This window comes from Onychomys torridus, chromosome 11, assembly GCF_903995425.1.
Source record: "Onychomys torridus chromosome 11, mOncTor1.1, whole genome shotgun sequence".
In the NCBI taxonomy this organism is placed as follows: Eukaryota; Metazoa; Chordata; class Mammalia; order Rodentia; family Cricetidae; genus Onychomys; species Onychomys torridus.
In genome coordinates this window covers 37,324,150-37,337,171 of record NC_050453.1, presented here as the reverse complement: position 1 = coordinate 37,337,171, position 13,022 = coordinate 37,324,150, and the positions used below count along the sequence as shown (strand labels likewise).

The following is a 13,022-nucleotide window of genomic DNA, read 5'->3' as shown; positions in this document are numbered from 1 at the left end:
ACTAGATAGAAAAGACAAAGCAAGTAAAGCAGGCTGAGCATATGAATTTAATTATTCATTCATTCATCTGTTTGTCTATCTGTCTATCTGCCTATCTATCTATCTATCTATCTATCTATCTATCTATCTATCTGCCTGCCTGCCTATCTATGTATCTATGTATCTATGTATCTATGTATCTATGTATCTATGTATCTATGTATCTATAGCTCTGGTTGTCCTGGAACTTACAATATAGACCAGGCTGACCTTGAATTCACAGAGACCTGCACATCTCTGCTTCCAAAGTGCTGAGAATAAAGGGCACACACTACTACGCCTGGCTCTTATGCTGCATTTTTTAAAAGAGGGAAATGGGAGCTAAAGTCTTAGGGAATTTTTTTGACATGCTTATTGATAACAGGCAGTGGGATTCACACTCCTAAAAAAAAAGTTTTTAAAAGTAGCTGTTTTGCAGGGCCATGGTGGCACACGCCTTTAATCCCAGAAGAGTCAGGCAGATCTTGAGTTCAAGGCCAATCTGGTCTACAGAATGAGTTCCAGAACAGCCAGGGCTACACAGAGAAACCCTGTCTTGAAAAAACCAAAATCCAAAAGAACAAAAAACAAAACCTAGCTGTTTCTTTTCTCGAGACATTCATTTATACAGCTTTGTTTTATTTATCTACTGTAAGAAAAGAAACTAGATCTTCCTGAATAAGGCTAAACACTTCTTGACATCTTTAGATTAGATTACTATAATCTAATAGATTAGAAAAATATCCTCTGTTCATGCTTCAGGAATGCTGTAAAAGATATTTTCTTCTTCCTGCCCATTTGTTAGATAAAACTTAGCTGGACTAATGCTGCAGGGCAAGTTTTCTGTGACTCATAAATGCTGTGCCTGTGGTTTAACCTATCACTTTGATTGTTCACATTTCTACCAAGAAATTCCAACATCAAAAGCTACACTTCTATAGACTTACTGCAAGCTTTTCTGACCTGAGAAGACCTGAGAATACTTTTTGTTACTTAAGTGAGGAATATGTTTATTATGTTTCTTGTAGTGTAGGGTAATCAAAATTTATAAGAAAGTTAGAAAAACTGCCGTTTTAGCAGTTTCCCCAAGTATTAATAGCCATGAGCCTAGTGAGTGATATTAGACTACCAAAACAACTGTTTTAAATGTAAATTTCCACTTTAAAGATTTATTTATTATTTTCATGAGTATATGTATGAGCTTGCATGAGTTTATATATGCCACATGTGTACCTTCTGAAAAGTAATTTGGTGTTAATGGGCTGTCATGCTTGTCTCCTGCTACCCTCCCAGCAAATGTAGTTCTCTGTTTGTCATGGGTAAAATTAGCCGCTCATTCTTGTTCTAATTTGCATTTATTTGTATATATGGATTAATGTGGTATTTTATTCTTCTTTGTTGTGAGCAGTATAGAAACTTACATTGTTTGTAAATATATGCATATAGTTTAGAGCTCACTGGTTCTACATAGCTTGCTAAAACAATAATCTACAGACCTACCTTTTTTAACAACTTAAAAATGTTTTTTAATTATATTTGTGTGTGTGTGTGTGTGTGTGTGTGTGTGTGTGTGTGTGTGTGTGTTTAAAGGATGACATGTGTGAGTTCTTTGTTATCCCAAGTAGGTCTCAGGAATCAATGTGGTCAGGCATGTTGGCAGGCACCTTTACCTGATGAGCAATCTCACCAGCCCTCTAACAAATCTTCTTTTTCTTTTTTTTAAACAAAGATTTATTTATTTATTATGTACACAGAAGAGGGCACCAGATCTCATTACAGGTGGTTGTGAGCCACCATGTGGTTGCTGGGAATTGAACTCAGGACCTCTGGAAGAGCAGTCAGTGCTTTTAACCTCTGAGCCAACTCTCCAGTCCCCAAATTTTCTTCTTCAAGAAGCTACTTATCCCTCTTTGCTATGTTTTGCTAGTTAGCCTCATGAATTAAATATATGGCAATATCAATATCTAAAATTTGCCCTTTTTGACATTTTTAGCCTTCTTCTATAAAGGGAGATTTCACTCTCTGCTTCTCCAATACCACTCCACTTACTACATTCACACCTTATTCACAATGCTGTATGGTTACATAGTAATTACGGCAAGAACAAACAATATTACAACCATGCGTATTACCCAGACTTGGGCCACACAGTAAGTCCTATGTGTAACATAGCTAAGTGGTGGAGAGAACAGAACCCAAAGGTAAAGTTCCTGGCTTCACATCTTACCTTTGTCATTATCCTCTACTGGCACTACCACTCCTATCTCTAAAAAAAATTAATGACAGGATATTGATGCATAGCCTGTTGGCCATGAACACATAGTGATCATTCTGAGTTTCTTCAGTGCTAGAGTTACAGGAATTAACATCGTGTATAGCAAAACTTTTATATTTTTATTTGCTTTTTAAAAAAAGACATAATGTAATGTAGTCAACACTGACCGAGAACTGCTGATCCTCCTTTTCCCACCTCCTAGTGTTGGGACGACAGGCATGTGTTCCAAACCTAGTTTTATGTGACGCTAGAGACTGAACTCGGTGCTTTCTGCATGCTAGACAAGCAATCTATCAACTGAGCTACAATTCCTAGTTTAAATATTTTACTCTTGGTTGACACATTTGTGTATACTTATGAAATACACAATTATGTTTACATACACTGATAGTAAAAATGGCGCTGGTTGGTGGCGCTGGTTACTGGCGGAAAAGTCACGGGCCACAGCAGAACTCAGTGTTAGTTTTTAGAGCTTTATTAGGAGGGAAAGTGGGTGGGGAGAAGGGGAGCAGGCCTGGTGAGAGAGAAAGATGGGGGAGGGAGCAGACAGGAAAACAGAGAGAGAGTGGGGATCCACATCCAGCTTTTTAGCCCACTGATGATGTAAGACGCAAGAACCCAAGCTGAGCATGTGCTGGAGTGAGGGCAGGATCCTAACATACATACCAAATAGTGATTACCTCAGGATACTCAGAATACCCATCACCCTAATGTTTTATTATTTCTTTATGGTGAAAATATTCAAAATCCTCTTTTGACTATTTGGAGATAAACAATGTGTTTTATATAACTTTGTTTACCCTGCTGTGTTATAAAACCTAGTAACTTACTCTTCTCCTCTAACCAACTGTCCTCATAACCCTTCCAAGCTTCAACCCCACCCCAACCCCAAGGTAACCAATATTCTACTCATAGTTTTTATGAAATTAGTTTTTTAAGAGTCTAATTATGAGTGAGACTGTGCAGAGGGTATTTATCCCTTTGTATCTGAAGTATTTACCTAATGTCCTATAGGCACATCCATGTTGACTCAATTAATAGGGTTTCATATTTTTATGGCTAAACACTATTCAGGTTTTATTTCTGTCTAATTTTCTAATATACATAATGTCTCACTTACATGTAGAATCTAAAAGAGTTATCTCAATGAAGTTGAGAGGAGATTGGCGTTTATGTAGGCTGGAGAGAAGGTTGGGTAGCTAAAAGAGTAGTTTGGTCAATGGGTACTAAGTCACAGGTAGAGTTGAGCAAGATGTTCAGGTGTGCTTTTACACAGTGTGATGACTATAGATAATAACTGTAGCTCACTCTAGCTTTCATAAAAATTTTAAAAGTTTTCATCATTAAAAAGTGATAGATTTTTGAAGACACAAGTATGTTTAGCCTGCTCAAAATATTATGCAATGAACATATGTATTAAAATCCAATCCTCACCGGGCATTGGAGGCGCACACCTTTAATCAATGCACTTAGCAGGCAGAGGCAGGCAGATCTCAGTGAGTTCAAGGCCAGCCTGGTCTACAAAGCAAGTTATAAGACAGTCAGGAATGTTACACAGAGAAACCCCACCTTGAAAACAAACAAAACAAATCCAATCTTCATTTATAATGCTCTTTTTACACTTTATGCATCAATTAAAAAATACAAGAACTCAGTGTTTTATGTAGCATCCAGTTCTTGTTACACGCATATAATAGGGTATCTTTCTGAGAACAGAGAAAATTTATTTTTAAATGTCCAGTTGACTTTCTAATCACCATGCCTACCTTTTTTGTTTTTCTGTTTGTTTGCTAGCTTTAGTATCTGTTTTTCACTTTATTTTATGCTTGCTAGTTTTAGGGAAAGTTTGCACCATTAAGTCTCTCCTCTTATGCTAGTACAATACCAAGAGAATATTCTTCTGAATATTTCCTTGAGGAGTAATGACAGCAAGGAAAGTAGGAGGGAGAAGTCTCATCCTCCAGTTTGCAAATATTGGTTTATTTACCCAGTATTTGGGAAAGTACCTTGCTTTTAATTCCTCTTGGTATCTCAAATCCAGATAATTGGAGGTTTTTGGATTTGTTTTTCATCCCTGAAAATATAACTAGGGGTATAAGTAGGAAGTGCAATAAAATGGGAAAGAGAACAAGACCCAGGAATTAATGGCGCTTTCTAAGTGCTTTTACCATAATCTAACTACTATTAGCTTTGAGTGAGAGACCACACACACACACACACACACACACACACACACACACACACAGAGAGAGAGAGAGAGAGAGAGAGAGAGAGAGAGAGAGAGAGAACTTTTGCCTCTGTTTTTCATATGCTTGAAGGAGCAGGTCTTTAAAGTGAAATCCTTTACTATAGCTTTATTGGGGTTTGTGGAAGGAGTACAATTAGAAGCTTAAGTTTAATGTGCTATTTCTATCCCTAGAAATTCATGATGAATTTAAAAGCTACTCCTAATTGTTTATCCACTCATTCTCCCTTCCTATCTGACCTTCCAATCACAATTGTGTTTGGTTAATATTGTGCTAATAGGTACTAATACTACCAATTACCATACACTAAAATTTTAATATATTAACAGTGCTTTGGGGATGATTAAGAGAAGCCCTAGCCTGGGTCACATCTTAGAGGTCTCTACTGTCTTGTTTTTAGACACCAATCCCTGTAGTCTGAATGTGCAAACTGAGAACAACCCTGATGTCAGTCTGTCTATACAAAGGACTAGGAAACAGTCCTTTATCTGAGACTGCCATCTGCTGGAAAGCTATGAAAGAACTGCAAACTGTAACCATTTAATGAAAGGTGCCCATAGTCACCTTCCTAGAAAGGAACAATCTACAGCGCCAAGATGGAGGTAAGAGAGCAGATGAGAAAGGCCTCTTCCTGTCAACTGGCACACCTGATAGGGCAGTTGGTAAACGTAGCTGCTATGATGGTGGCTTGGAGAATGTCAGTGTTCTACCACAACTGACAAGCTTTAGGGAGTAAGTGTACATAACACAAATTTCATATTGCTTGTGTATAACTTGATCTATGTATGATAAATACCGGGAAGTACTATATGGCAGTATCAAGAAAAGGACAGCTTATAAAAATTTCCATTGTTAAGCTTCTACCTTTCTTTTAAAATGTTGAGTTCACAGGTTACAGTTACACCAAAAATGACTTTTTACTAAAATCCAGCTCTTATCACCTCCTATTACTGTTTGTAGACAAGGAACACTGTTATCTGAAGAAGCCATTTCCTTTCTGAAAACTCTGAACAGTTTGAACATGATCTTTTAAGTTAAAAAGTACCTTTTTATTATTTTATATGTTTATATATTTGTATGTTTTGCCTGAATATATGCCTGTATACCATGTGAATGTCTGGTGTATACGAAGGCTAGAAGAGAGCATCAAATCTCTCCTAAATGGAGTTATAGAGAGTTGTGGTCTGTCTTGTAGGTGCTGGGAATCAAACATGGGTCCACTGGTTGAGTAATCAGTGCTCTTAACCATTCAGTCATCTCTCTGGCCCCAAATATAATCTTTTGACTAATAAACTAATCGTTATGGGGAAGAGTAGTTTTTCTAAATTCTCTAAATCTTGAAATGAGTGCTTTGTAAAACATGGCATTTCTAAAAGAACAGACTCTGATGAAACAAAATCCATGATGAAATCTTCTGAGTGTAAGATCATGAGAATAAGGGCAAGTAAAAGTAACACCTTACTCAAGTTTCTGTCTTTCTTGTCTAGGTGACGGTAACAGTATCCTAACTTGTCTTGAATTTCCATTCTTGTACTTTTGTTATTAATGCCTTATAAAAAGACTCAAAGCCTTCATGAGGGCCTATGAACCTCGTGATCTGGCTGTTCAGGAGCATGGTGCCAATCCCTACTCATCTCCTTGTTGTTCATTCCCCTCTAGTCTCACGGGCTCTCCTTATTGGACCCCCACTACTAAGTTTCTCTAAGTGTGGCAGCCATACTATTAGATTATTACAAACACCGTGGAGGTCTTTCTCATTAAGCAGGCTAAAATGATTGTTCCAGGTACTCTGGCTTCCCTAGTCCTCTCAGCTTTGTTCTTGTCGATATCTGATGATATAAAACTTCCTGGGGGCTTGTTGTCTATGACTCCTTAGTAGAAAGCAAGCTCACAAAATGAGTTTTTAAAAAGATTTTCAGTGCTAACCCCTAGAACCTACCATGGCTTCTAGTACTTAACTATCTAGTAGTATTACTGAAATCATTAAACAACAAATAAAAACAGTATTCCAAACAAGCAACAGAATTTTGAAGTGCAAACCTTTCCTCCTTCATCTTACTTATACTGTTAATTTCATTTAGTAGTTGATTGGGGGACTCTCAGTAGAATGCCCTTATTGGAAAAACAGTGAAAATTTACCCTTCAGGGATATTGGAGAAAATAAGATTTTTGAAATTTATATTTACCTAATAGACTTTCTCTCCCAACTCTGGAGATCAATGGAATTTTGGGTTACTATTAAATTGTAACAAAATACACAAAGGAAACAACTTGAAATAGCATTATTTAAAAATAATGTTAATCCTACTATGAGTACTCATGGTGGCTCTAACAGTATTATATCTATCAAATTGAGGACCACCTTGATGCAGGTGGAAGGAGCTAGGCCCTGCCTCAACTTGGTATGCCAGACTTTGTTGACTAACCCAAGGGAGACCTTACCCTCTCTGAGGAGTAGATGAAGGGGTAGAATAGGGGTAGTTTGGGGAGAGGAGAAGGGGGAACTGGGGATGGTATGTAAAATGGAAAAAAAATTCTTTCAATTAAATGAATAAAAGAAAAAAATTGAGGGGCAGAAATCAGGGGACCAGTTCATGAACTGCTTTAAGAAAGACAAAAGGGCAGCCACCATCAAATTAAATGGAGAAACTCAAAGCGATTCCACTAAAATCAGGAACAAGACAAGGCTGTCCACTCTCCTCATATTTATTCAATATAGTACTTGAAGTTCTAACTAGAGTAGTAAGACAACACAAGGAGATCAAAGGGATACAAATTGGAAAGGAAGAAGTCAAACTTTCACTATTTGCAGATGATATAATAGTATACATAAGTGATGCCAAAAATTCTACCAGGGAACTCTTACAGCTGATAAACTCCTTCAGTAAGGTGGCAGGATACAAGATCAACTCAAAAAAATCAGTAGCCTTCTTATACACAAATGATAAAAGGGCTGAGAAAGAAGTCAGAGAAACATCACCCTTTACAATAGCCACAAATAATATAAAATACCTTGGGATAACACTAACTAAACAAGTGAAGGACTTTTTTGATAAGAACTTTAAATCTCTAAAGAAAGAAATTGAAGAAGATATCAGAAAATGGAAAGATCTTCCATGCTCATGGATAGGTAGGATTAACATATAGAAATGGCAATCTTACCAAAAGCCATCTACAGATTCAATGCAATCCCCATCAAAATCCCAACACAATTCTTCACAGACTTGGAAACAAAAATACTCAACTTCATATGGAAAACCAAAAGATCCAGGATAGCTAAAAGAATCCTGAATAATAAAACAACCTCTGGAGGCATCACCTTCCCTGAGCTCAAGCTCTACTATAGAGCTATAGTAATAAAAAGAGCTTAGTACTGGTATAAAAACTGACATATGGATCAATGGAATCAAATTGAAGACCCTGACATCAATCCACGCATATATGAACACCTGATTTTTGAAAAAGAAACCAAAACTGTACAATGGAAAAAATAAAGTATCTTCAACAAATAGTGCTAGCATAACTGGATGTCAGTATGTAAAAGATTACAAATAGATCCATATCTGTCACCTATGGTGATATTTTATTTGTACTGAAATGTGATTTTATTTGTATGTTAATAAATAGAGTTGCCTGGGGGTCAGAGCTAATAGCAAGCCATAGCAGAAGCAGGTTGTGGTGGTGCACTACTTTAATCCCAGCACTTGGGAGGCAGAGCTAGGCGGATCTCTGTGTGTTCAAGGATACAGCCAGCATGGAGACATACGCCTTTAATCTCAATACCAACCATAGAAGATCTGGAGGTCTGTACAGACAGGCAGTGACGAGGAGGTCATGTGGTTGGGTTTACAACCAATGAAAAGGCAGAACAGAAAGTCAATAAAAGGACAGACACACAGGAAGTAGGCCTCTTGCAGAGAGGAAGGATGGCAGCGACAGTGAAGGGTAAGAAAGGGTTTTTAGCTCTTAGCTACTGCTTTTACCTCTTGGGCTATTAACTCTACATTTGGCTCTGTGTTTCTTATTTAATAAGACTGTTCATCTACATTTTTTTTTTCAAGACAGGGTTTCTCTGTGTAGCTTTGCGCCTTTCCTGGAACTCACTTTGGAGACCAGGCTGGCCTTGAACTCACAGAGATCTGCCTGGCTCTGCCTCCTGAGTCCTGGGATTAAAGGTGTGTGCTACCACAGCCCAGCTTCTGCTCTGGCTTGCTATTAGCTCTGATCCCCAGGCAACTTTATTTATTATTAACATACAAATAAAATCACATTTCAGTACAAATAAAATATCACCATAGTCACCATGCACAAAACTCAAGTCCAAGCGGATCAAAGACCTCAATATAAATCCAGTTACACTAAACTTAATAGAAGAAAAGTAGAAAGAACTCTTGAATGAATTGGCACCGGAGATCACTTCCTAAATATAACACCAGCAGCACAGACACTGAACACAACAATTAATAAATGGGACCTCCTGAAACTGAGAAGCTTTTGCAGAGCAAAGAACACAGTCAATAAGACCAAACGATAGCCTACAGAATGGGAAAAGACCTCCACCAACCCCACATCTGACAGAGGACTGATCTCCAAAGTATATAAAGTACTCAAGAAACTAGACATCAAAATACTGAGCAATCCAATTAAAAAATGGGCTAAAGAGCTAAACAGAGAATTCTTAACAGAAGAATCACAAATGGCTGAAAGAAATTTAAAGAAATGCTCAACATCCTTAATCATCAGAGAAATGCAAACCAAAATGATTCTGAGATACATCAGAATGGCTATGATCAAAAACACTAATGACAGTCTATGTTGGAGAGGATGCGGAGCAAAGGGATCACTCCTCCACTGTTGGTGGGAGTGCAAATTTGTACAACCACTGTGGAAATCAGTATGGCGGTTTCTCAGAAAATTGGGAATTGATCTACCTAAAGACCCAGCCATACCACTCTTGGGCATATACCCAAGGAATGCTCAATCATACCACAACGATACATGCTCAAATATGTTCATAGAAGCACTATTTGTAATAGCCAGAACCTGGGAACAACCTAGATGTCCGTCAACTGAAGAATGGATTAAGAAAATGTGGTTCATATACACAATGGAGTACTACTCAGCAGAGAAAAACAATGATAGCATGAAATTTGCAGGCAAATGGATGGAACTAGAAAAGATCATCCTGTGTGAGGTAACCCAAACCCAGAAGGACAAACATGGTATGAACTGTCTCATAAGTGGAATCTAGACATAAAGCAAAGAACAACCAGACTGTAACCCACAGAACCAGGGAGGCTATATAGCAGGGGGACCCTAAGATGACTGTGGCTTATAATTAAAGTTTTGGTTTTACTCAATTACTGGGCAAGCCTCAATGAAACATTTCACTATTAGGATAAGAATTTATACTGTATCAAGTTGATAACAGAAAAATTAATTAATTAATTAAATTTTAAAAAGGAAAAAGAAAAAAAAAGAAAGACAAAAGGGCACAGTGATCATTAGCATCACTATACTAATACTGTTACTGTGACTGATTAATAGGCATACCCTATCCTTTATCTTTCCTCATTTTTATTCTTCATTAGTTCTCCTTACTCATTCAGTCACTCAATATTTATGGAGTATCTCTATCAACCTGCCATCTCTTTGACAGGTAATATATAAAGTGAGTTGTCCCCACTTGCTGTTCAATTTCCTCTCTGAATATACTATCTTTTTAAGCCATTTCACTACGGCTTCTGCTACTATACACCACTGAACTGCTACTAAATTCACTAAGAACCTAAATGTCACTAAATCCCAGGATGGTTTGATTTTTAGTCCTTATCTTAATCTTCCCTTCAGTAGCCTATAATAAAGTTAATAGTAGTTCCTAACCATCCTCCCTGCTCAATTTATTTAGTCCATTTATTTAACAACAAGATCTTTGCATCATCCCCCAATTTGGTAAATGTAACATTCAAGCAGTAAAGTGCTCAATGATGCTCAGCTTAATAAAAATTATCCCAAAGTGGACACAAGCAGTATGACTACTGCCTCAATCAACAAAAGGACATTGAAAGCACTCCAGAAGCTTGTCTTATTCTTCCTGCTTGCTAATTCCTGCCTCTTCCCTGAAACTAACCACTACCCTGACTTCTAACACCACAGATTAGTTTTGCTACTTGAAAGTTCATCTAAATGGATGAGACAGCAGGCACCATTGGGTGTATGTTCAGTGAATTCTTCAGTAAAATACCATGCCAAGTCTCTTGCTCATATTCCACTAGGTACCTGTACACATACTAGGTCAACGCTTTCCTGTCACAGACCTTATAAACATACTGTCCTGCTCCATAATTTGCCTTTTTACTTTTTTAATGGTATTTTGATAGACAGTTTCTAATCTTTACGAATTAAATCAGTTATTTCCCTAATGGTTAATGTTGTTTGTCTTCTGTTAAAGAATTCTACAAACCTACTCTGTTACTTCTCTGTTTTAGACTTACAACACATCTGGAACTGGTTCTGTGCATGACTTAGGAAAGAAGTGAAGCCCACATCCTTGCTACTCATAAGTATTATCTGATTGATCTGACACCAATGGCTGAAAAGACTACCCCCTCACTGCTCGACCAGGCCCTCTTTGTAACAATATATGTCCTACATAAAAGTACAACCATTTCAAGATTCTGAATTCTGTTCAAACAGATCTTGATACTGAGAGGGTAAGTATTCTTGTTTTGTTTTCTTCTACTCTGCCTTATTTTTGTTTTCATTTTGTTTGTTTTGAGACTGTGGCTCTTATGAGGCCCTGGCTGGCCTGAAACTCGCTATATAGACCAGCCTGGACTTGAACTCACCGAGATTCATCTGCTTCTGCTTCCATAGTGTTGGGATTAAAGGGATGCACCACCACTCCCAGATATCCTGGCTATTCTTGGTCTACGTCATTTCTATGTGAAATTAAGACTATATGATAAAGTAGAAAAGGAATCTCATTCTATAATTTTGATCCTGAGAACTGAATACTGTTTTCTATACAAAAATGTTACACACACACACACACACACACACACACACACACACCCCTCCTGCCTAGTGCTAAGGATTGAATCCAGTCTTTCATGTATGCTAGGCAAGCTCTCAAACACTCATTACAATTCTACCTCCCAGACTTTCATTTATTTAAATCCTCTTTATAATTTTCCATGTAGAAGTTTTGCACACCACATTAGATTTCTTTTTCCTAGATTGTCTTGTGATGTTGTACTATGCATGTTAATTTTTTTTCAATTTCTACTTTCAGGCATACAGAAATACCAGTAGAAATAATTAATCTTTAAATACTTATGCTTTTGTTTCTACATGTATTTGTCCTATCTTGTTAAGTAAAACAAACCAACAAACAAAATCAACAAACACACACACACACACACACACACACACACACACACACACACACACACACACCAAAAACCCTACAACCCTACTACACTCTTTTATTCTTGAGACTGGCATCAAATGTGACAAACACAAGTGTTCAATGGAACGTTCAACAAAAGATAATCTTGCCTAAAGAAAATTCACCAGGAAATAAAAATAAAACAGGCTAACTAATTCAAGATTCAACTGATGTGAAAGAGAAGAATATCCCCAAAGATAAGCTTTGTCCTCTCATATTAATGAGGGTAAATTTCAGTGCTAATTTTAGGAAAACAACTCTGAAAATGATCCCTAAGTCTCATTAGTCAGGACAATTGCCAGACCTGTCCAGAACAAAAACCAGAGAATGGCTCGAGACCAGACACCTTTGCTACCTGCCGCCATCTTATTTTGTCTTTAGGAGCAGTACCTGGAACACAACAGATATTTAACTATTTACTATATAGTCATTAATTGTCTCTTCTAGAACTCTGTAGTGATTCTTCAGACTATGACTGCACTTCCTCACAACCTAAACACTTCACTACAGCAGAAACAATGAAAAAATGGAAATGAAAGATGGTGGCTCTTAGCCAGTTTATATATATGAAATATCAGTGCATATGAAATAAAACAAGCTATAAAATATCTACACTCCAGTAAGTTCTCAATATTATATGGGCCTACACTGGCTTCAACACATACTAAAGTGGTTCAAAGTAAACCAGATACTGGACTATGGCTTCTCCAAATAGTAAATTTGGAAAGAATATTTGCTAGCCTATTTTTTTAAGGCAGAAAATTTTATAAGGCAGTAAGAGAAATAAAGTATTTAAATTCTGACCTACATTTAGACAACAAAGCAAAAACCTTATTTTAGAAAACAAACCCAAATCACAGAATTATGGACATTGACCACCATCACAGAAACAATAAATGATTTTATTTTATTTGCTTACTCATGTATCCATGAGTAAAAAATTTATGGTTCATTAAATACATGATAGTACAATGTAAAAATCCCAAAACAGGTCCCATTTTTCAGATTTCTTAATTATTTTAAGTTGTGTACT

At 37.1% G+C, this 13,022-nt stretch overlaps 1 protein-coding gene across 4 annotated transcripts in view; it reads right to left on the bottom strand.

Annotated features, from left to right (window-relative positions):
* The window catches only part of Rasal2 (RAS protein activator like 2), a 300,247-nt gene that overhangs the window by 144,089 nt on the left and 143,136 nt on the right, over positions 1–13,022 (bottom strand). The gene's annotated exons all lie outside the window — the stretch shown is intronic.